Here is a 23,104-nt window from a genome sequence, read left to right on the forward strand (position 1 = left end):
GATCAGAAATTCAAGCAAGGTTAGAACTTAAGCAACGTGGAATAGGTAGGCTTGCGTTAGGAGCTCAAGGGAATACACGAAATCAGGGAGTACAAAGTGATATGGGATGGACATCGTTTGAGGGAGGGAAGCTAGCAGCAAGATAAAATTTGAGAAGTGATTGAGAGAAATGGGGGAGGAGCGTTGGGCTAGGAAGGTATTCGGCTACTAGTACATAAAAAATGTTGATACAAAATAGAGGAAGCGAACCAGAAAATGACTGATAAATACTTGGAAAACAGCAGGGGGCCAAGCCCCACAAAATTACCGGTTAAGAAGAAGGGGAAGAAAGCTGAGACAGGTATGTGGAGAATTCGCATGATTAAGAAGTCCGCACTAGAGATCTATTGAACTTTTAAGCAGGAAATTGTTATGGAAAGGATCTATGATAATACTCGGGGTAGTTCTCTACTGTTTGAGGCCAGGACGGGAGTAATGCGAACCAAGACATATCGGGCCAAATACGAAGGGTTAGACACGGTATGCAGTGCGTGTGGAGAAGAAGAGGTAACTACCGAACACCTAATGTTGTTCTGTAAAGGGCTTCGCCCTACAGTTCAGGATGATGGCGCAGAGTTTTTCAAAGCATTGGGGTTTAGAGGCAGGGAGGGCAAAATAGACTTCAAGCCTATAGAAATAACTAGAAGAAGGTTATCTGATTGGTGGCAAAAGTCAAGGCAAGAGTGAAAATAAACACTTCACTGCAAAGTACCAGTCCTCAACTTTACTATTTAAAAAAAAGATAAATTTAATGGTTAGTTCACTGAATATTATGGCTAGGTGACGTTAGCCGCCGCCGGATCTAAAGGGTACAGCCACATCCATCCATCCATCCATCCATCCATCCATCCATCCATCCATCCATCCATCCATCCATCCATCCATCCATCCATCCATCCATCCATCCATCCATCCATCCATCCATCCATCCATCCATCCATCCATCCATCCATCCATCCACCCTAGATGCACTTGTTCGCCTCCGTTACACGCTCAGGGCACTCTAACGCAACGCCTTCAGAATTACATTCACCGATTTTCTTGCTCAGAACATCAACTAAACGTGTTTTTTTCACTTTCTCCAGCTATCGTCTTTTGATGACATTTACAGTTTAACATGTGGATTCGGGCCAATTTGTTTCGTTACATTTTGAACATTTCAATGCATAAACGAAGCAGAAAGACGTATACGGGGTTTTCTTTCAACGAAATGCGACTACAATCTTTACCCAAAAGGAACACTTTTGATCAGTGTACTCGGTGCTTCACTGTGTGATATTGGATTCATGCGTATTGCAGACGACTGGTAGGCTGATAGTTAGCCCTTGCATATATAGATCAGCACGAGCGATAAAATGGTTGGGTCTTGTTCTCAACACGAATCTAAGCTCAGAGGTAGCTCACAGAAAGCGATCACAGTAGAAAAGCTGACGGCAGGGTCGGCGTGCCACGGAGAAGAAGCCGGAGATTTATGAGCCGTCTCCCGCGGCACTCGCCGCACGCGAGCTCGAACAAAAAGAGAAGTGTAGTCCGGCCGAGAGGGAGCTCCCCAAAGGGGGCAACAAAAACCAACTCGAGCCAAACCAAAGCCGCTCGCAAGCTCAGCATGGTCTGCCAGCAAGGTCAGCCGAATCCATAGGTTAATGTAAACGATTCTCCCGACAAGAATCAACAAAAGCTTGGGGAGATGGACATGGAGCAACGTGGGGCGGAGCCCAGTAAAAAATGAAAAAGAAGGAACCCACGTGCTTCACACGCAGTATGAATGAAGAAGACGGCGAAACGCGGTATTTTGAAAATAACCACTGCAATTAAAAAAAAAGTGGGCTAGAATGTTTTCTAATAAAATTGGAGGACCGATAAATCCTAAGTTGATATATTCGCCATCTTCTAAAACGAATAGCACAGAAAACTTGGCATTGCACACCAAGCCCACCAGTGTTTGTTTTCCGTAAAGCTCAAAGTGAAGCAACACTGTTCATGACAAAAAAAAAAAAGCCGAGCAGTGGCGTTACAGCCAGCATGTCATCGAACATGAAACTGATCGAAAAAAGCCTTGGCACCTCGAAGTCAACACGTCCTCCCCGTCCTCTTGTTGGAGGGACCTGGAGTGGCGAAAAAAAACGGCGTTCTTGTGGGGTTGCGGGGTACGTCATAGATTAAACGTCTCTCTTGTTCAATATATATATATATATATATATATATATATATATATATATATATATATATATATATATATATATATATATATATATATATATATAGAGAGAGAGAGAGAGAGAGAGAGAGAGGGGGGGGGGGGAGAGGGAGAGGTGGCAGGGGAACACCCTTTCAAACTGAAGACCAGGGCATCTCGGGTTTCTAGAACGAGCCATTATGATACCGGGACAGTGCCCGCCATGTAACTTGAGAAAGGGCGCTTCCGTTTGTCACTTCGGGGTGCACTTTTGAAAGTGTTTGCCATGGGGAGAAGAGAACGACTTCGACGGATTCAAAACGTCGTCGGAATCGCATTTCTATCGCTTCCTCCGGCAGCTCGGTTTCCCGAAGCTTTTGTCGCGCTTGATCACGTAGTTCTATTTTTCATGAATACATTTCGACGCTTTCCGATTATGCCGAGTCGGAGCTGCTGGGCGACCTTAACTCTTCTTTTTGTAGGACTACTTTGCGGGTGTTTGGCGCAGGCTTGGCAACAGATCGAGGTCTGGGCAGACCAACTGAAACAGTTTTTGTTGCTTTGAATGGGAACTCAAGGCGGTGGCGTTTGTGCGAAACTACGGTGATTTTCACCTTGTTCAAGGACCTCTAAACAACATTTTAAGATAAAAAAAACAAGCACGTAATTCACTACTGGTGTTTTTTGTCTTTGCAATATGGTTTGCGACACCCGCAGTTTTTTACGTGCTGTCAGCTTGAAATAAGCTGTCAACTGGTCGATCTAAGGTCTTCCCGGCTGCGGTGGCTGCATTTCCTATGGAGGTGGAAATGTTGTTGGCCCGTGTGCTCAGATTTGGGTGCAGGTTAAAAAAAACCCAGGTGGTCAAAATTTTCGGAGCCCTCCACTATGGCGTCTCTCAAAATCATATGGTGGTTTTGGGACGTTAGACCTCACATGTCAGCCAATAAATCAATTGATCTAAGGTCTGTTGTGCATCGTTGTCCACCTTGACTTGGCATGCAGTCGCATGCCCGCTCTGCCTTTTCTTGCGTGCCTATCACGCTCGAACTCGTCATCTCGCTGCGTTCTGTTTGCTCGTGACTGTGCAAGTGCAAAGAGCAGCCTAAAATTCTTTCTTTACCTGCACGAGATGACCGAGAACGAAGAAAGAACACCCAGAACAGCGTGAGCGCCCTTTTTTTCTGAGGTTTTCTTCTTCCGTTTTGATTTCGCGCATTTTATGAACGTTTATGAGCAGTGAATTAACTGGCGTTAATATGGTGAAATCCCGACTGGGTCAACGCTTTGTGGTGACATTCTCTGCGTAATATGAAAAAAAGTTTAGGGCGAGCAAAAAAGTGCTTTTAGGAAGAGCATATATGAAGGCGTGAAAGAAACCGTTTTGTCGCCTTTGAAATTAGTTAGATTCAAAAGCTCTTAATGTAAGAAAATTGATTGATTGATTGATATGTGGGGTTTAACATCCCAAAACCATGATATGATTATGAGACGCCGTAGTGAAGGGCTCCGGAAATTTCGATCACCTGGCGTTCTTTAACGTGCACCAAAATATAAGCACACGGCCCTACAGCATTTCTGATGGCAGCCCCCGCAGCCGGAATTCGATCTCGCGTCCTGCGGGTCAGCAGCCGAGTACCTTAGCCCCTAGAGCGCCGTGGCGGGGCTTAATGTGAGAAAAGAGGTGAAGAAATGGTGCCATTTGAAAACATATCAGTGGACCATTACTAGGAAAATACGAGGCACATGCCAAACATTTTTACGGACAAGTTGAAATTAAGCCCGGACAACTTGATATGGATGCTTCGTCGCAGTAGTCGTTTGTCGTTTTATTCTCAGCAAGTATTATTAAAGCTGTGTATACTTTCCTGCACCTCTGTTGATTCAAAGTGTATGCTAGTTTTTTATGTTGAATTTTATCTTGTGTTTGTATTCAAACCTGCAATATCTTTCTGTGCGAGATGCAGTATATGTGAATAAATAAGAATAAATATAGAAATAAGTAGGTTACTACAAGTCTTGAACTAGAAATGATAGTTGAGTACGTATGCAGTATCATTCACGAGCGTTTACTACAGCAGTGTCAATCGTATCTCGTCAAACGTTGGAAACGATGTACTGATACCGAGGTAACGCAGAACGTTGAGTCAACGTGGTTTGATTGTAACGAATGTGCGGCAACGTTAGACGGCAAATATGACATTGCACCGACAATTAAAGTATTACGCTGCCATAACACAGTTTTTTTATTGTTGCAGCAACATTCAAATAATGACGTTGTTCTAACGTGTTGTTTTTAATGAGGCAACAACATTCAAAGTATCACGTTGCCCTAGCGTGATCGTATTATTGTGGTAACAACAATAAAGTAATCATATTGCATCAACATTATATATAGACATGAAACCCTGTTTACCAACGAATGTAGAGACAACATGGAGAACATAATCGCCGAAACATCCAATAACACACATGGCAACTTTATCAACTTCCTGTACTCATTTGATTAATGGCTGAAAGTGGCTAGTTAGTGTGGTTGAGTAAAAAAATACAATCATGAACAATACGAAAAACAGTTCAGCTTATGTTTTTCACACACTATTCCTTCTATGAATCTGATTTCTTTATACAGCTGCACTCCATGTTTATTTATTTATTTATTTGTTTGACAATACACAATTGCCATAGTGCAGGAGACAAAAAACAGGACCATGAGTCACCTGACTGGGCCTCTATAGCTCCGCAGCGTACCTTCTTCACACAGAGTGACTGCATTGGCAAAAAAAAGAAACACAAGAACATAATCACATGATGGAAACTATTGCGTCGCCTTCTAACGTCTGTCGCTAGATACACTAAACGCGGTGAATTCATATGTGAGAAAGATATGTGGAAGGGCAAGCCTTTATGACCCCAAATTTCCAGGCTACAAAAAGTCTGCTGTAGGCAGGCTTCATCTTAACATGTATGCATGCAGACTTGAAGAATAAATTATCTGTCTATTTTAGTTAATACTGTGTGGTTGTGAAAATAAAATGGGAACCATTACACTTGGAAGTGAGCAAACAGTAGTTAAATCAAACTGTGTTTCCATCATGATGCTTCATAAAATTTATGTTTGAAAGAGTGCTTTAAGATTAAAGGCACAAGAAACTGACCTACTAAAACGGAACCTACGTGCTTGCATGGTGCAGAGCAACAGCCACAAGAAACCCTACGATTGGCAAGATTTATGGAAGTGGAACGACTAGGAACCATGGAGCTAGAAAAACAGCTGTTTCACAAAGCCCTTACTCTTGGGTAACATAAAAAGCATTGCAATGATTTGAGAAAAAGAAGCAAATAGGAAAATCAGCAACTGGATATAGTAATAAAGTAAAAACAGGGTCGAAAGCGAGAGAGAGACATGGTATTAAGAAAGGCAGGGAGGTTCACCGGAAAGCAAGTATCTTGTTTGCTACCCTGCACTTGGGAAGGAAGACAAAAAGGCAAAGAAAACGAAATGAGAAAGAAAAAGAGAGCGGGGGGAAGCGAAAACACACACACACTAGAATGTCATAAACATTCCACTAGGCGGGTCGATCGCAGAAATTTTGACAGGACGGTCGAAGTCACAATGAATGTATAGACATGCTGAGCTTTCGGACAAAAAGGGGTGCCCAATCTGGTTCGAAACAACCTTGATAACTGTTTGCAGTACTGGTAAGTATCTCTTAGTGTCTGTGACTGAAGGAAATGCGGAAATATGACGCGGTTTTAGTACCACAACCCAGCTCAGTGAATTCGCTCATCATACCTCCAGGTACTTGATTCAGGTGATCAAATCGACGCAATATTCATAGACTTTTCCAAAGCTTTCGACACTGTTTCACTTTACAAACTGCTAAAAAGCTCACTGCTATTCTTAAAAACGAAGCATGAGTAAACTGGATTTCTTCTTTCCCAGTCAATAGGTCTCAGTACGTACAATTCAAGTCTTCTCATTCCTCCTCTTCCACTGTAATGTCTTGTGTCCCTCAAGGTTCAATATTAAGCCCTCTTTTATTTCTGATTTTCACTAACGATCTGCCAAGCAATGTTCCTGTTAAAAACCGCATGTATACAGATGATTGTGTTTTGTATCATACGATTAAAACTGCTCATGATCACATCATTCTTAACGATACATTTTCTTTATTTCAATCATAGTGTGACACATGGCAAATGCAAATAAACTTCCGAAAAACGGTATCTATGTCATTTTCCAAGGGTTCTTCCCCCTCTCCATTCACCTATTCGCTTAATGGTTGCCCTCTCGGTATCGTTTCACAATACAAATATCTAGGTGTCCTTTTCACTCAGGATTTATCTTGGTCTCAACACATCAACCTCATGTGCAACCGTGCGCTTAGAAAATTAGGCTACCTACAACGCACTTTACGTTCAGCATCTCTAACCATATGGCTCCTCACTAATTGATTGATTGATTTGTGGGGTTTAACGTCCCGAAATCACCATATGATTATGAGAGACGCCGTAGTGGAGGGCTCCGGAAATTTCGACCACCTGGGGTTCTTTAACGTGCACCCAAATCTGAGCACAAGGGCCTGCAACATTTCCGCCTCCATCGGAAATGCAGCCGCCGCAGCCGAGGCTCCTCACTAATAAAACACGGGTTCGTCCAATATTGGAATATGTATCTGTTATGCGGAACTCATACAAGATTTCGGACATCAACAAAATAGACTCTGTTCAGAAGAAAGCTGTATGCTTCATTCATCGTCGCTTTCACAGGTATTTTTCACCAAGTTCGATCTTCCTATCTTACAGCTTACCAGTCTCTCTTCCCGTCGACGCGTTGAATGTTTGAAGTTTCTTTATACTTTAATTATTTCCCCATGGTTCCTTCTACTTAGCAAATATACAGCGCACGCTAGACCAACCACCACACGAATTTACCTTGAGTTAAACTTGTCTACTTTCGCTCATCGTACAATGGCGTTTAAATATAGTTTTTTTGTTCATTCTATTGAATTGTAGAATTCTTTGCCTGGTTACGTTCGATCTTTATCACTGGATGAATTTTTATTGTATATTGCTAACCATTCATGTAGAGTGCACTTGTTATGCTCTTCTATTTATGTATTTGCCTACTCCTGCAATAGCCCTGCGGGGCTGCAGTGTGTTGAAATAAATTAAAAATAAAAAATAGAGCAGCTATTTCACGTGCTCTGCTCTTACAGCTTTGTTGGGAACTCGCATCGTCATGAAAGCATTTCATGTCTTTTTAATAACTGCGTGTAAGTAAACATCGCCCAAAAATTAAGCAATCGTAAAAAAGTGTGTTATTTTGTCACCACTCCAGTCCTCTTACCATTTGTCCAAAGTCTGGCTCCAGCTTTGCTTTGACTGTGAGGCTTATGTCGGCTTGAACAAATGCACCTACTGATTGTGATTCTCTAGCTCGAGTAGGTCGAGCGTGAAGACACAAAAGTGAGGCAAAGCTGATAATGAGATGTCAATCTTTCTTCACAAGACTTCACACAGCTTTTTATGTAGTGGATATAAAAATAGCACCACGTTTATGCAGCTGTCTGGACGACTAATGCAATTGGTCAACTGCAGTGTTTTTCTAGTTCGTCACAACACAACGAAGGCTTAGCTGGATTTATCAAACTGTCAACTATTCAATTAGACTGAGGCTGATTTGAGCTGGAAGTCGTGTGGGAGCTGCCACGGCTTGGTGAACTTGGCGAGCTCTGTACATGACAATGGTGGACTATTGTGGCTAGTTCACACAAATGGTGATTCATACCTGGGGAAGTCTGATGTCTGATCATCTTGTCACGCTGCTGCTCATTGTGACACTCATGCACTTCTAGGATTGAGGCAGTGGGGGAAGAGCCGAGACGTTATTTAGCTTGCCACTTTAAGCAGCAAAGGTGCACTTGGTGTACCTTTCGTTGCGTGTCAGCGTAGAGCGTGCATAAGGTGTTCAATTATTGTTGTGGTGTCACCTCAATTGGAGGACTGAAATCTAAACTGTTGTAGATAAGAGCAACAGGTCCGCCGGCTACGGATAGTCGGAGTATCACCGTTCGTTCAATAGTTGCAGTTTCTTGACTTGCAACGGTGAAATAAAGCTGACATCGCTGTAAGAACAGCATCCAGTTCACCTAAAATCGCCGATCATGCACTTATGCGCTCAGATGTCTCTGCTATGGACGTTCTTTGTGTAGGAAGATCCGCATCAAGTAAGCTCACTGATGATGCTTAGCTGTTGCGTAGAGGTACTCTGCTTTTTTCACTAGAGGTTGTAAAAAAGTGAGACAAAAGTTGTTTGCAAAGGACCGAATTACTGTACAAAGTAAAATATCTGCAGGACAACGTATGACTTGTACAGCGCAACTGCTCAAGTTTCAGTTGCGCACTCATCACTTGCTTTTTCTTTGCACCCTCATGATGCGCTTTTACGATGGTTTTCATGTTGTGCTCATGAAATGTAACTAAAACAAAAATGAAGTCCTCAAAAAAAAATAATAATACGATTTGCGCAAAGAAACTCTAAAATTACATAGATATAAAACAAACAATATCCTTTAAGATTGGCACTGGGTTTACTTGTCTGGGAGGCTATACATTTTCAACATTGGGTCGCGCCTTGCATTATGGGCTGTTATGGTCACGTGATAGTTTCACGCTCAAAATAATGAAATGTTTCACCATGGTCCCTTCATCAGAAGTTAACAATGTTAAATTTTAGTTTATTTAGAGTCTGCGTGGCTGCATTTATCGTCTTTGTGTTCTGCGATGCCCCAACCTGTCCGTGTACAACCACTCCACCGTGTGTACAACTAAGCAAGGCGTTCGGCGGCGGCAACGGCTTCCACCTGCCCACTCCCTCACGCTGCATGATTGGGTAAGTAGCGGGGTTCACAGTCTTCTCTTTTGTAGCCCTGTTTGCCCTCGCATGTTTCGTCGCACCAATTGTGAAGTAAGCCACGTTTACTGCTGGTATTACACGGGCACTTTTGATTGTGATTTAGCTTCCTAATTGCGGTTTGACTCTCGTTCGGGCAAACTCGATCCAGATTAATTTGCACCGCTTAGCAACAAACGTTGTTTATCGCGATCAAGAAATCAGACCGTTCATCGTTCTGTTCTCGTGCTATAACTATTGTCATGCATACCAAATAGCGCAAACTGCCACACTTCCAAATCAACCTTTTTGACGCGCCAAAGTGCTTGTGTGACACCGATGCAATCTACTGTATACAACCTAAAATCATAAATCTGTCATTTTTGCGCACATTCACTTTCAATATCTCGATTTATGTATTGTATACGATGTATGCACTAAATAAAGTAAGAGTAATATCAACTATTTTAATATCAGAATCATCGTTGGGTTGCTCTGTATGACTATGTCAACAAAAAAATTGGCCCTTTCAATGAGTGGCAGCCCCTTCTTCATTTAAACAACGGGTTCACCTTGTTTCCTCGGGCCACCAGTTTTGCCGTTACCTCTTCATAATCATATAGTGGTTTGGGACCTTAAACCCCACATATCATTCAAATTGCCGTCACCTCTTACGTGGCTTCTGATATCATGTAATCCCCGATAGACCTGCACAACGCTATATGCTGATATAGTATATCAGAATATAGCTGAACATCTACGCAGTATGCGATGTACGACAAGGCAAGAATTCGGGACTCGCAGTTTACCGATCACTGATCCACCCCAAAGGGTTAATGTTCAAATAAGCAGAGCGCATTGAGCGCGTGCGGCGAAGCACTGAGGACCTCTCTTCAGGCAAGGTACACCCCGTGCACAACCGGGTGCCAGGTCGGGGGACGCCTTTCCCAGTTAAGCGGTGGGTGTCCGGCAGCAGGATTCAAACCACCTACCTCCCGTGGCCGAGACAGGCACCCTATTCACTAGGCCACGACCACGGTTTTTGAGTAGGCATGTCGGCTGGCCTCGCGTCGACATCATGTCAAATCCGTTTATTTTCTTCGTGCAGCTTCTTGTTTTGGGATCGATGGCGACGGTCCAAGAGACGCATTGCACATTCGTCCTCGCTGAACCACTAGAAAATTTTGAAGACTGCGCAGGTCAACCAGTGACCTACAAGCGGTGCTGGGAAGAATAAAAAGTGCCACGTGCGGCTACATCGACGTCACCGGACGGAGATATAAATTTACGGCATCCATCGAGCTTCTTCAGTAGGCATGTTGGCTGGCCTCGCGTCTACATCATGTCAAATCCGTTCCTTTTCTACATGCAGGTTAGTGATGATGTTTTATCTGTCAAATGTGACGACCCTTTCTTTGTCCAGCTGACATTCCCATGTAGCTTAAGCAGAATCTGTTCTGGTGTACGCGAAATGCTTCTCTCTGTGATTTTGTTGTGTTGCGACGTCGAGCCGAATCCCGGCCCTGACGTTCAAAACTGGCTTGCTGAGCTTTTGGATGGTCAGAAAAGCATTCGGAAAAGACTGGATGGCATTGAGCTGAAGTTAAAAAAGTGGAAGAAGTTGCTACGGCTGTAATTAAGGTGAAAACAATGGCGTACAAGTTGGAAAAAAGGGTCGTAAGCTTGGAAAGCAAGCTAGCTGATCTTGAAGATAGAAATAGGCGGAACAACTTGATTGTCTTCGGTATACCGAAAACAACTAATGAGAGTTTCGATGAACTCAGCGAAAGTGTGTTGAAGGGTGTGTTTACCGATATCCTGGAAATATAAGTGTCGTCTGCGGAAAGAATTCACAGAATTGGGCGCAAACAACTACGTAAGCCTCGCCCTCTTATTCTAAAGCTTATTGATTACCGTGACAAGGTTTATGTTCTTAAAAAATGCTCCAAACAGAAGGGTACAGGTTTCTCGATTTCTGAGGACTTCTCGGAAGCTACACGACATAAAACAAGAAAGCTTTGGAAAGCACGGCGGAAAATCAAAGGGCAGGCGAAAAGGTGAAGTTCATCCACGACGAAATCCGAGTTAACGGTGTTCTGTTTGTTTGGGATGCAGACCGTAAAGAACGAGTGCCACTTCCAGGTAATGTTGTTAAGAAATCTCAACAGTGAACCGAAGCACAATCAGGCAATTCACTTCGCTGCATTCAGTTTAATGCCCGCAGCATCAATAATAAACTTGATGACCTGGAAACTTTCACAATAGCGCATGCACTTCATCTGATTGTAATAACAGAAACCTGGCTACATTCAGATATTAAGGACGACGAAATAGCACCCCCAGGATATGGCAATTATAGGAAAGACGGACCATCTCGTGGTGGTGGTGTGGCAATCCTGTTTAAAAACTACCTTAATGTGACTAGGCTTTCCAATAGAGACGGTATTGAAGGTGTCAATATTAAAATACACCTTGAGGAAATGAACCTGGTTGTGGGTGCATTTTACCACCCTCCGTATGCCGAGAAGGCGTTTTTTTATGGTAATAATGATTTTCTCTGTTCTTGCAACACAAGCACTTGTAATTGTGAGTGGGCACGGCGGACCCGGAGCGAACATGTGGCCTAAAACGCCATTCTTCCGCATTGTGCAGGTTTTCCTGTTCGGTCTGGCCGGAACGCACTGCGCAACCGACGTATCAACAGCCTACACGTGCCGTATGGATTCACCCAAGATGGGCCCTTGCATCGCCAGTAATTGCTACCCTGTCATCGAGCTTGCTCCGCCCCCTTCGCATCATGTGACCTCGTCTGCGTCCCCTATAAAAGTTGACATCCAGAACTTCAGCTTCAGTGGGCACGGCGGACCCGGAGCGAACATGTGGCCTAAAACGCCATTCTTCCGCATTGTGCAGGTGGGTACTCACTACTGTACAATAAGGAGCGATTGCCCTGGTCTTCTGGTCTTGCCGTGCCCCCATCAGTGCCTTTGTATTGCGTATGACGTTTACTGCGTATGCTCATTACTTCTGTGTGGGGATGTTGAGGTGAACCCTGGGCCTGTCGAGAAAATGCTGAAGGAGCTACTGGATGGTCAGAACAAAATTTCTTCGGACATAGCTGCGATAAAGGCGCCACAAGAAAACATGGAAAAATTATTTCCGATTGGAACTCGCGTTTCGCTGTACTGGAACAACGTACTGCCTGTATTGATGCTCTCAAGGTGACAGTGGCCACGCTTGAAGCTAAAATTACTGATCTTGAAGACAGGAGCAGGCGGTCCAACCTAGTTGTTTTCGGCATACCTGAGCCACCGGAAGAAACCGAGGACATGCTGAAAGAAGCTGTACTCACTGAGGTTTTTGAACATAAACTTGAGGTCAAATGCAAATCAGTAGGTAGAATTCACAGATTAGGCAAGCCCGGTGGCAATCGCCCAGTTATCGTATATTTTCAGGATTACAACGAAAAGCAGCAAACTATATCGAATGCCCGTAAGCTAAAGGGTACAGATATTTCTGTTCAAAATGACTATTCTAAGGAAACACTCCGTAAACGTAAACTGCTCTGGAACAGCGCCAAAGAAGAAAAGAGACAAGGCAAGAAGGTTAATCTTGTACATGACAAACTTATGGTTGATCGGGATAGGTATGTATGGGATGACTGCAAAAACTCGAGGATTAAAATGGCCAGTTCCCAGTCCAGTGAACATAAAACATGACCTGAACGCCCCGATTCTAAACAACTGCGCCTCCTAAATATTAACGCACGCAGCATCGTTAATAAATCCGAGCAACTGGAGTCCATTCTTCTTGGCAATAGTCCGCACATTGTTGTTATCACGGAAACCTGTGTGACGATATCAGCGGTGATGTCGTTTTCCCCTCCTCCTATCGGGTGTATCGTCGAGATAGAAATCGTAGCGGAGGCGGTGTTGCTGTGCTCGTAAAATGTGCTCTTGATGCGACGCTTCTTAATCAGATCGACGACCACGAAAGCCTTTCTTTGAAGGTATCCTTCTGTGGGCGTTCATTTCTTATCTTTGCTGTGTATCGTGCACCTGACTCGCCTCCTCGGTTTCTGCATGACTTACACGAACACATGGCGTCATACAAGCATGACAGAATATTTCTTGTGGGCGATTTCAACATGCCTAACGTAAATTGGGATTCCGCTTTTGCCAGTGTCGGACAATCCTCGCAAACCTCGTATCTACTAGATATAATGATGTGCCATGATTTGCGCCAGGCGGTGAAGCAACCAACACGTGTCGGCATGACCTGTGCTTCTGTACTTGACCTTGTTTTTGTAAGTCAATCAATACAAAATTATTATGTCTGCATTGAAAATGGTCTTTCTGACCACCATATGGTGTCTTTTTCATGCTCTGTGGAAAAAGTGTGCACTGTGTCTCGAGTTAAATGTATTCGCGTCAAAAATTTTTCCCGTGCCCATGATGAATTTGTGTTAGATTATTTAGAACTCTGCCTAAGCAACTTCCACGGTTCTAACACGGCCCAAATGTGGGACACTTTCAACAACATGTGTCTTCACTGTATCGAACATTTTGTTCCAGACAAGGTAAAAAAGACGCGTAAGCTAACCCCTTAGATTTCACGGGATATTTTACACTTGAAAAGAAAATTAAAACGCCTGAAGCGAGGAGTGTCCTCTCGTGACATCATTCAAACCACTCAATTAGCCCTTAATCAAGCCGTAGCAAGCGCTAAACGAAGTTATTTTGAGCACGAGTTGCCGAATTTCATTCGATCTGCTCCGCAGAAATTTTGGAACTTCTTGTCGAACAAAAGAAAACCTATTGAAAAATTACGTCACGATAATGCGCTCCTCGTTGATAAGGCAGACATTGCTGAGCATTTCAACGCTTATTTACACGGTGTATTTTCGGCAGTACATGAGCCTATGCCCCTAAGTGTTTCCAATTGCAGAATCAATGCTGATATTGTGTCTATATCTGGTGTGATTTCTATGATGCTTAACCTAAAAACTAAGTCTTCACCTGGTCCTGACGGGATACCGAACGTTTTTCTTTCCCGTTACGCTGAAGCATTATCACCCTTTCTTGTGGCAATTTTCAACACATCATTATCTTCAGGTGTCCTACCCTTTGATTGGAAAGTCGGACGCATTGTTCCCGTGTTTAAAAAAGGCGATGTCATGGTTCCTGGTAATTATCGTCCCATTTCATTAACGTCATCTTGCTGTAAAATTTTAGAACATATTATAGCTAACTACATTTCCAAGTTTCTCAACGATAACGGTTTAATAACCTGCTTCCAACATGGTTTTAGAAAAGGATTTTCTACTGTCACTCAATTAACCTCTATTGTTCAGTTTTGCCGGCGTCCTTGATAAGACTGGCCAGGTCGACATAATTTTCCTGGATTTTCGAAAGGCCTTTGACCTTGTTCCACATTCGCAACTCATGCTCAAACTACAGGCAATTGGACTTCCGGCCTTTATAACAAACTGGATTTATTCTTATCTATCTGACCGCACGCAATATGTTAGTATTGATGATAAATGTTCCAAATCTTTACCCGTCACATCTGGCGTTCCGCAAGGTAGTGTACTAGGCCCTATTTTGTTTCTTATATATATTAATGATATTGTTGATGCGATTACCAGCCCAGTACAAATTAGACTATTTGCGAATGATTGTATTCTTTTTAACGAAATAACTTGCCACGAGGATCAAATTCAATTAAATTCTAACCTTCTTAGCATACAGGCATGGTGCACAAGGTGGAATATGAAGTTAAATGCCGAAAAATTGGTCTTCATGAAAATTACTAAAAAGAAAAACAGCTTGTCGTTTTTCTAAGAGCTTCCTGAACGGCCGCTTTGTGAAGTCAGTTGTTACAAGTACCTTGGTGTCACCATTACAAACAACCTAAGTTGGAATCGGCACGTTTCCAACGTCTGTGCGTCCTCTTTTCGCAAGCTCTGCCTTCTCAGACACAACCTAAATTAGCTCCTCCAAGTGTTAAACTTCTTGCATACACATCGATTATTAGACCGAAACTCGAATACGCATGCTCAGTTTGGGACCCGCACAAGCAAAAAAATATTCAGGCTCTTGAAATGATACAGCGCAAAGCGGTTCGCTTTATCTACTCAAAATATCGTTTATCAGACTCGCCCACTACTCTCATGAAAGAGCACGGGATCCAAACGTTGCAGGAACGACGTAAAATAGAAAGGCTTAAATTTCTTTACTAGCTTAAGAGCAACAAACTCGGCATTACCCCTGATCAGTTTATTCAGCCATTGACTTCTAGGCGTACACGACATTGACACGCTGCATCCCTGACCCCCTACAGCGCCAGAACAAACGTCTTCAAATTTTCCTTCTATCCACGCACCATATCTGACTGGAATGATCTGCCCATATCTGTTGTCTGTAGTATTGATGGGATTGAACATACAGAAAATTGAGACAGTATGTTTCTTTTTCTTTTTAGAAGTTGCTGTATTTTACCTTGTATTGTCGGTTTGTTTATACTTGAGTGATTATGCCCCTCCTGCTTGGGCTCCTTGTGGGGCCTGCAGTATGTCATAAATAAATAAAAAAAATAAATATTATATCGTAAGCTGGCGATTATAATATTCCTCAAGTTAATTGGGACGCGGACTTCCTGGAACCGTTTTCTAGTGCTGCTGAGCCTTTGGTCGACATTGTTCTTTTTCATGACTTAACACAGTTAGCAAAACAACCCACCCGTGTTCAAAGTAACGCACAATCTATTTTGGATCTTTTTCTTGCGAGTGACAGAATCCTTCGTTGAAATCCTGCTTTGTGTGGCTATGACGCCGTATCCGACCATCGATTGTTATTTTTAAGCATTCCACTCCACGTAAGGAAAGAAGTGAAGGAAAAACGCGTAGTGCCGAATTTCACTCGTGCTGATGACGTCGCAGTTCTTGACCTGTTGAATATATCGTTTTCTGATTTCGTTGATATGTATGAATCAAGTAGTTGCTCTGTCGAAGATTTGTGGGGTTTATTCAAGAATCTCGTTATGAAATGCGTCTCAAGTCATGTCCCTTCAAAGATTATCAAAACGCAATCTGCTCGCCCTTGGACGACGAGGGAAGTAGTGCGAGCAGGACGCAAACTAAAGAAGATGCGCAAAAAACTCCGCCAAAATCCGTCATCTTCTCACATATCAAAATGTTCCAATATGCGTTTGCAGTTAAATTAAACCATAAAGAAGGCAAAAGACTACTTTTTCGACATATCTTTGAAAAACTTCTTGCTTTCTGCTCCTGCGAAGTTCTGGCGACACTTGTCAACTAGGAAGCAACAGGCATATAAAATCCTCATTAATGGAGAATTGGTAACTGATTAATCACTCCTTGCGTCATCGTTTAACAAGTTCTTCTGTTCAGTCTACACAAATGACGAGGAGAAACAACCAAAATCTGTGATTTCTCAGGTCGTAACTAAAATTTCTGGCGTAATGATAACTGAAGAAGGTGCCTTATCACTGCTGCTTAAAATCAATATAAAGAAATCACCAGGAACTGATTGCATACCGAACGAATTTTGAGTAAGGTATGAAGAATGGTGTTCAAAGTATTTATCTATTATATTAAAAAACATGTCCACTGCTGAACTCCCGAGAGATTGGAAGCGCGCGAAGGTTGTTCCGATCTGTATGTGTATATGTATATATATATATATATATATATATATATATATATATATGAATATATTCAAGATATAACAGACAGTAATGCCAAGGAATGTACAGGGGAAGTTATTAGAACCAATGGAATGTAAATAAGAAGAAAGAAGAAAGAATAGTGGATGAAAAAATGACCAGCTGTGAGCATGAATCGAACCTACGACCTTCGAATAAGGCGTTCGATGCTCTAACCACTGAGCTATCACAGCAGCCATCCCTCCATCCACTTTTTGGGGTTTATATGTGAATTTAGAAGTAGGAGTGACAGTCAGCGCCATCTATAAGCCAAACAACGAGTGTGAAAACACTCTTATTCGCATGTTTGGCGTCACGTAGCACGTGAACTTATTATGAGCGGGCAGCTGATTAATTGTCCCTCTTATACAACCTAAACACACCACGTCCGCCAGTACGAGACCCTCGTTCAATAAAAATAAGGGCGAGAAGTGTATACCTAAGGGTTCGTATTTCCGCGTTTTAACACAATATTAATGAGATATAACAGACAGTAATGCCAAGGAATGTACAGGGGAACTTATTAGAACCAATGGAATGTAAATAAGAAGAAAGAAGAAAGAAAAGTGGATGAAAAAATTACCAGCTTTGGGCAGGAATCGAACCTACGACCTTCGAATAACGCGTTCGATGCTCTAACCACTGAGCTATCACAGCGGCCGTCCCTCCATCCACTTTTTGGGGTTTATATGTGAATTTAGAAGTAGGAGTGACAGTCAGCGCCATCTATAAGCCAAACAACGAGTGTGAAAACACTCTTATTCGCATGTTTGGCGTCACGTAGCACGTGAACTTATTATGAGTGGGCAGCTGATTAATTGTCCCTCTTATACAACCTAAACACACCAAGTCCGCCAGTACGAGACCCTCGTTCAATGAAAATAAGGGAGAGAAAAGTATGCCTAAGGGCTCGTATTTCCGTGTTTTAACACAATATTAATGACCCAAAAACCCCAAATGTGGATGAAGGGACGGCCGCTGTGATATCTCAGTGGTTAGAGCATCGAACGCGTTATTCGAAGGTTGTAGGTTCGATTCCTGCTCACAGCTGGTAATTTTTTCATCCACTTTTCTTTCTTCTTTCTTCTTATTTACATTCCATTGGTTCTAATAACTTCCCCTGTACATTCCTTGGCATTACTGTCTGTTATATCTCATTAATATTGTGTTAGAACACGGATATACGAGCCCTTAGGTATACACTTCTCTCCCTTATTTTCATTGAACGAGGGTCTCGTACTGGCGGACTTGGTGTGTTTAGGTTGTATAAGAGGGACAATTAATCAGCTGCCCACTCATAATAAGTTCACGTGCTACGTGACGCCAAACATGCGAATAAGAGTGTTTTCACACTCGTTGTTTGGCTTATAGATGGCGCTGACTGTCACTCCTACTTCTAAATTCACATATAAACCCCAAAAAATGGATGGAGGGACGGCCACTGTGATAGCTCAGTGGTTAGAGCATCGAACGCGTTATTCGAAGGTCGTAGATTCGATTCCTGCTCACAGCTGGTCATTTTTTCATCCACTTTTCTTTCTTCTTTCTTCTTAATTACATTCCATTGGTTCTAATAACTTCCCCTCTACATTCCTTGGCATTACTGTCTGTTATATCTCATTAATATTGTGTTAAAACACGAATATACGAGCCCTTAGGTATACACTTCTCTCCCTTATTTTCATTGAACGAGGGTCTCGTACTGGCGGACTTGGTGTGTTTAGGTTGTATAAGAGGGACAATTAATCAGCTGCCCACTCATAAGTGCACGTGCTACGTGACGCCAAACATGCGAAAAAGAGTGTTTTCACACTCGTTGTTTGTCTTATAGATGGCGCTGACTGTCACTCCTACTTCTAAATTCACATATAAACCCCAAAAAGTGGATGGAGGGACGGCCGCTGTGATAGCCCAGTGGTTAGAGCATCGAACGCGTTATTCGAAGGTCGTAGATTCGATTCCTGCTCACAGCTGGTCATTTTTTCATCCACTTTTTTTTCTTCTATTTCTTAATTACATTCCATTGGTTCTAATAACTTCCCCTGTACATTCCTTGGCATTACTGTCTGTTATATCTCATTATATTGTGTTAAAACACGGATATACGAGCCCTTAGGTATACAATTCTCTCCCTTATTTTCATTGAACGAGGGTCTCGTACTGGCGGAATTGGTGTGTTTAGGTTGTATAAGAGGGACAATTAATCAGCTGCCCACTCATAATAAGTTCACGTGCTACGTGACGCCAAACATGCGAATAAGAGTGTTTTCACACTCGTTGTTTGGCTTATAGATGGCGCTGACTGTCACTCCTACTTCTAAATTCACATATAAACCCCAAAAAGTGGATGGAGGGACGGCCGCTGTGATAGCTCAGTGGTTAGAGCATCAAACGCGTTATTTGAAGGTCGAAGGTTCGATTCCTGCTCACAGCTGGTATTTTTTTCATCCACTTTTCTTTCTTCTTTCTTCTTATTTACATTCCATTGGTTCTAATAACTTCCCTTGTACATTCCTTGGCATTACTGTCTGTTATATCTCATTAATATTGTGTTAACACACGGAAATACGAGCCCTTAGGTATACACTTCTCTCCCTTATAGATATATATATATATTTATATATATATATGTACATATATATATATATATTTATTTATATATAGATATATGTACATATATATCTATATATGTACATATATATATATATATATATATACATTTATATATATATATTTATATTTATATATGGGATATGGCACAACGGGAGCGTTGTCAACAAGGATAAATATATTTATTTCCCAACAGTTTCGGGAGGGGTCCTCCCTTCATCAGGGGATGAGTTATACTGACATGAATTTTCAAACTTCGTTGTATATCTATTTCCAAACTTATATATGTATATATATATATGTATGTATATGTACATATATATTGTATATGTATATATAAATATATATATATATAAATGTATGTGTATATATATGTATGTGTATATATATGTATGTGTCTGTATATGCATCTGCATATATGTGTGTATATTTTCTATGCATAGCATTGTTGTCATATATATATAGTATTTTGTATTCTGTCATATTTTGCATTGTACTTCGGAATTTGTGCCGAAAAAAACTACTTACGCATATTAGTCTCTGTACATAGCAACACCGTACGTGCATCTTCCGGCTTGTACTGCGCCAAACACCTCATGGCCTATGTTCATTGCCTATATGTTCATGGCCTATGTTTCTTTACCGATGTCCACGTTGCTTGCCATGTATTAGGGAGGCTCGGGTTCTCCTCAAGTGACAAGACGTCACTTTTCTCGCGAGACTGCCCTCACCCTTGGGATGAAATAAAATTGAATTGAATTGAATCTCTAAGGCGGAAAATCCTTCACTAATTACTTATTACAGACCAATATCTTTACTGTTACCTGCTCAAAATTGTTAGAGCATATTATTTTTACTTACTTGTCAAACACTCTGCAACAAAATAAATTGATTGATTGCCGTCAACAAGGTTTCCGTAAGGGAATATCGACGGTTACCTAACTCCTTGAGACAATACACGAGTTTGCATCAGCCTTAGATAAACAGAGTCAAATCGATATAATTTTTTGGACTTCCAGAACGTAATTGATCGCGTCTCGCACCATAAACTTTTGTTAAAATTAAAACCCATATTACAAAATAACTCACTTCTCTCATGTATAGAGTCATACTTATCGTCTAGGAGTCAATGCGTATCAGTTGGCGGCTCATGTTCACGCCCGGCGCCCGCGCAATCAGGCATTCCCCAAGGGTCGGTTCTCGGGCCACTATTCTTTTTAGTTTTTATAAATGATATCGTAAACGATATACCTGTGAAAATCAAACTGTTCGCGGACGATTGCATCCTTTATCAGGAAGTAAACACACCTGCCGACCAGGCATAATTAACTTGTGCCCTAGGCAAACTACATATTTGGTGTGAAAAATGGCAGAGGAGCATCAATACTACAAAAACCGTCTCAATGACGATTTCAAGAAAGAAGGCACCACTTACTTTCCAGAATTCAATAAATTGTCGCTATCTCAGTGCTGTTAGTTGTTATAAATACTTGGGTTTCTTAATCACTTCAGACCTCCGGCGGAATAAACATATCACGTTTCTAGAAAAGAAAGCCATGAATAAGCTTGGATATCTTAGAAGTTCGTTACAACAGTTAACGCAAGAAATAAAACTATTAGCTTATAAAACCCACATTCGTCCCTTTTTGGAGAATGCCTGTGTGGTCTGGGACCCATACACAAAGAAAAATATTGATAAACTTGAAAACCTACAAAGAAAATCTGCTCGATTATATCTTTCACTCATACAATCGCCTTACGTCAGTCACTGCTTTGCTTCAGACAGCGAACTTAGAAGCTTTACATTTGCGGCGATATCGCAAAAGACTAAAATATATATATCTGCTCTACACGATAAGCTTGGCATTGGTTCAAGTGCGTATATAGAAAAAGTCGTGCGACAACCCACTCAAAAAAATTACAGGTATTTTCTTGCAGAACGAACTTGTACATGGGCTCTTTTTTCCCACGAACTCTACGCGAGTGGAATCGCCTCCCTGGTGGGATTGGAGAGGCAGCGACAGTGGCGTCATTCTTATAGGAGCTAAAAAAACCTATAGCATGTCTTCCTGCCATATTTGTACTCTTTGTTTTCTGACGCTGCGTTGTTACTACACAAGTAATGTTAGTACGCACCTATACAGGTATTATGCTATGCGCAATTGCATGTCATGCACTGTATATTTTTTTTACCGCGTTAAATCCTTTGTGTCTGCGGCATTCTCTGTGCGTAATATATTGTGAAAATGTTCAGTGTGCTATATTTATATGTTACCCACTCCTGCTTATGGCTTCACTTTGAAGCCAGCAAATATCCTGCAACTAAATAAAATAAATAACTGGCCTTCTGCGTTTGGCTCAAGTCAGCGTTATTATATTTGTACACGTACTTTCGTTTTGTAGCAATAATATAATTTTACTCTAATTAGTCTCTGATGAGAACAAGTATGATTCTATTGTGGCAGTTGAAACAACGACAGCCTGTAAAGTGTATCTCTATCGACGTGGTGACGTGCGGCACAACTATTCATTTGGTTTAACCACTTGCAAATAAGTCTCGACAAGTGTCGACGCTCGAATGCTAAGCAATCAAATCTTGATCATAACCTAAATTACTTAATGTTAAAAAATTAACGGAGTGGAATAACCCCCTGATAGAGACTACCTAATGTACTACGCTGGCTTCAAAGACACCTACTATCCCACCTATAGATTCGGAAATGCTTTGTCACTGTTGTTTGTATCCTATAAAGGTATTATAGAGTCTATTTTTAAGACAGCGTCCCATCTGACCCATGTAGCTCCTTCCACATGTCAGTGATTGTGTACATTATGCATTTAACACACGTTACATACTTCTGCCTGTGATGAGTGCAGCAGTGTTTCGTTCCTTTTCTGATCGATGAATCTGCGTAGGTCAGAAAGTTTTGGGGTCCATAAACACTACTTCAACTCCGGAACTTTCTCCCTATTTTCTAGTAGAGTTTGTGAGAAACACTGTGCATGTTAAGTGCGACAGCCATCTTCTTTTCTTGCAGCCCTTCAGATGGTCTGTAGCTCCTTTCTACGCCTAGGATACCTCGCATTCCTAAGCAAATCGTCAGCTAGAGGCAACTCGTCTTGAGTTGAACCTACAATATGAAGTCTAGACACTTACTTGGAAATTGCTTCTACCACCTTGTGTTAAAATGATCCACACAGAGCACTCTGCAAGGCCCTGTGCATGGCCGCCCCCTAGGCCCTTTTTGTGGGCCCCAATGAGAAAGGCAGCAGTGGCTTCCATGGCCAAAACTTATACCGCCAACTTGTGCATCGTTTTGTAAAAAGCTGTGTTAAGCGCAGGGATTCGATTGTGAAACATTCGGGAATCCCATGTGTTGCCACAAGATGCTGGAGCTTGTGCTGCAAAACCTTCATACTGGGCTTGACAACCTACTTGCAGTCCCTAGAATATACTAAATTAAACAGTAAAAAAATTACCCACATAGCAAGAGATTGTACAGCACAGAGACCTAGCAACCTGGTAATATTGTTCCTTGAAATACTGGTCAAGTGCAGGTTTCTAGGAATTTATGAAGTGCTAGATACAATACTTATACCCTGCCATTACAAATACACCTCTATGACTTAGCCAGGAAAGGTAGACTTAAATAACA

The 23,104-nt window shown here is 41.9% G+C and overlaps 1 non-coding gene across 1 annotated transcript; it reads right to left on the reverse strand.

The window, feature by feature from the left end:
- Positions 1-16,959: 16,959 nt before the first annotated feature.
- Positions 16,960-17,032, reverse strand: TRNAR-CCU (transfer RNA arginine (anticodon CCU)). Its single transcript has one exon. It is a non-coding gene; the product is annotated as a tRNA-Arg (tRNA).
- Positions 17,033-23,104: the final 6,072 nt, after the last annotated feature.

This window comes from Rhipicephalus microplus, unplaced genomic scaffold, assembly GCF_043290135.1.
Source record: "Rhipicephalus microplus isolate Deutch F79 unplaced genomic scaffold, USDA_Rmic scaffold_12, whole genome shotgun sequence".
In the NCBI taxonomy this organism is placed as follows: domain Eukaryota; kingdom Metazoa; phylum Arthropoda; class Arachnida; order Ixodida; family Ixodidae; genus Rhipicephalus; species Rhipicephalus microplus.